Below are 3,074 nucleotides of genomic sequence, written 5' to 3' on the forward strand. Positions count from 1 at the left end.
GGGCGGAGATTTTCTTCTCCTTCTTGAATTGAATGAGAAAGAGAAAAACGAAACGGCGGATTTTTATTTGCTTGTTCTTTTGGAAATATTAAATTGACTTAAGCGAGGGAAATGCTAAATCTACCTTTTTATATATTTTATTTCCCATTTATTTGTGTTTCTTTTTTTGTGTAATGAGATTTGTTTCCTTTTAAACTTATACAGGAATATGCTAAATATACTACTATATATTATTCACCAAAAATAAAACTGTATAGATGCTATTGTGTTCGTTGTAATCTGAAAAGTGTATACTGTTTTGAAATTTGAAGTGCCCAAAAAAAAAAATCTTATATTTCCATTGTAGCAAATATTTTGTCTATACATTATTTGTTTAATCAGTGCATCATCTATGCGCATTGCGCAGCCACCCATATATATATTAACAAAGATTATCATTGTGATCAGTTCAACTGTTCCTTATCTTACCATGAAAAAAAAACACTCAAATTAATCAAAAACCAATCATCCTTTCGACCCCATGAAAAAACACCAAAATAAACAGTTAGCCCATGCATGGACGTTGCAAGATGTATATAAGAAACCCACCGGAACAAACTGATCAACATCATCTAAAGACGATCATCACGTGGAGGATGACGATCTTTGCGGACCTGCAACAAGATCCTTCTCTTTGTGTTGTTGATTCTCTGTCTTTAAGAGGGGGTATTCAAATGAGATTTTGGAGAATTTGATGGGATTTAAGAGATTTTGGATTTTGATAGTTTTTAGAATATTTTGGTGGATTTGTTAGTTTTTCAAAATTAAAAAAAGGAAAAATAATTTGTGATTTGATTAGATTTTAAAAGAATATATGAGGTGATTTTAAAAGATTTTTACGACGAGAAAGACATTGCAGATTTTCAGAAATTTGGTATTAATTTCATACCCTCAACAATTTGGTATTAATTATACTCTTGACAAATCTCCTCAGCTTGCCTCTAATGTTCTGATAGGTCCCAATTTAGGACAATCAATGTTATCAAGAACAAAGATAAGAACACTTTGGTTCTCAAAGACTTTAGAACAAGTTACTGCAATTTTCTCTTTTTTTTTTTCGATCACACAATAGAGAATGCTTAAATACACTAAGAAATAACCAACTAGTTAAGAACGTGAAAACATAACTGAAACTATGGCCACGTCATCTTCTTCCTCATGTTGTATCTTCTTCCCCATGTTGTATCTCATCATTACTTCAGCCAAGCTCTTCCACGGTCGAACGGTCGGTTCCCGTTGATACCAACTCTACCCATTAAGGACAAAACTTCCTCGATAACACTAAATAGCACAAGAGATGTGATTTGAAATCTCCACCATAAAGAAACAGATGGAAGAAGCGTACCCTGCTTCTGAGATTGTGAAAAACCAACTCTGGATTTGTGTTTAGACGAGCTACCTCGGCTGTGCTTTCATGATTTTCTGGCCCGAGGAGTATGATGTCGACGTCGTCTGTGAAAGTGTAAGGCCTCAGGTCCAACAAGTCAAGGCCCAAGCCCCAACTCATATCCATAACGAGACAAATGAGAAACGCTCCCCTCTGCAATCTCTGCAACCTCTGCAACATGAGACGAAATTGCAGGTTACACAAAAGGATCCAAACACAGAAATGGTAGGTCCTCTGACCATCGTACTATCCAACCGTTTCAGTCCCATCCTATCAGAAGAGAGTAGCTAGATGATTGACACTTGTAATCAGATCCTGCATTGCATTAGAGATCTAGAATGTTCTTCCTTGTAGTATAAGAATGAACTATTGTCCATTGGAAACATTAAAGAAAGTTCAATACAAGTCTTTTATCTTTCAAAGTTATCTTTTCCTTGTTAATTCACAGTCTGGTCGAAACTTTGGTGGTGCAACCGCTGACAGTTTGAGTAGTGACAAAACCTGCGACGTGACAGTGTCGGCTTTCTTGTCTTGTTTATGCTGGCTCTTTCACAAATAGCTTTGAGACTTCTGGTTTTCCCCACTGGACGACTCATGCTCTCTTGAAGACTCTTGAATTCATCCATCATTTCTTGTGTCGCCTTCTTATGATTTTGTTGTAACTTTTGTTTACAGAAAAACTGGAATCTCTTTAGTGTTAGTCTTGGTATGGTGGTGACAGGTATATACCAACTTACTCGTGAAATAAAGTAAGATCTACAGAACAATACTCTTTACATCTGCATGAGATACGCGTTGAAGTTCTTTTGTTTCAAACTTCACTATTGATGTTTTGTCTCTGTTTTGACATTGATATATGTGTTGTTTGCAGGCATGATTATGCATCCGAAGCAAATCCTATTGTTGCAAAGGAATAATGAAGATACCCATCTTTTCTTGTGATCTTGTTGCAGATTCATTCCAAGATAACCAAATCTGTTTTGACGGAGAAGATGAGTACAAAGAGACAAGAGTTTGTTTTCAATCCGGATTGAGCTTTTGACGGAGAAGATGTGTAGTCAGCTCATACCATATGGTGAAGGTGAATGGACAAGCAAAAAAGAGGTGATCTCTTGACTCATCTTTCTCTCCACAGAATGAACATGGCTGGTGTGCTCCCTAAGTACGCATACGAGTTCCGGTGGATAAATGATCCTTAATCGCAGCCATACTGTGAAAGAATAGTGTGGGACTCTCTCCGGAAACCAAACTGTGCTATGCCATAATACCTAGTACCGTGATTGTCGCAGGAAGTTCCAAGTATGTGGGGACGAGAAGGAAGTCTTGTATGTATGTCCATCACGACACCAAAGAGGGACATGTTTTGACTATTTATTTTTCAAAAACAAATCTTTCAAAATAACACCTTTTAAGGTGTGATTTTTTCTATTGGATTTCTCATATAACAATGTATCCAAAGTCTCCTAAAATCTGTGTTTTGGTTTTCAATTTTTTAAAAGTTACATTTTGAATAACAGTTGATTCTATATGATTTTGACAAATTATTGATTGAATAACAAGATATTTTGAATGATTTTATAGAAATTCCAAATTGAATAACATTGGATTTGGTAAGTGATTTAAAAATCATCTGTTATTTTAATAGAAA

This window comes from Camelina sativa, chromosome 14 (assembly GCF_000633955.1).
Source record: "Camelina sativa cultivar DH55 chromosome 14, Cs, whole genome shotgun sequence".
Classification (NCBI taxonomy): Eukaryota; Viridiplantae; Streptophyta; class Magnoliopsida; order Brassicales; family Brassicaceae; genus Camelina; species Camelina sativa.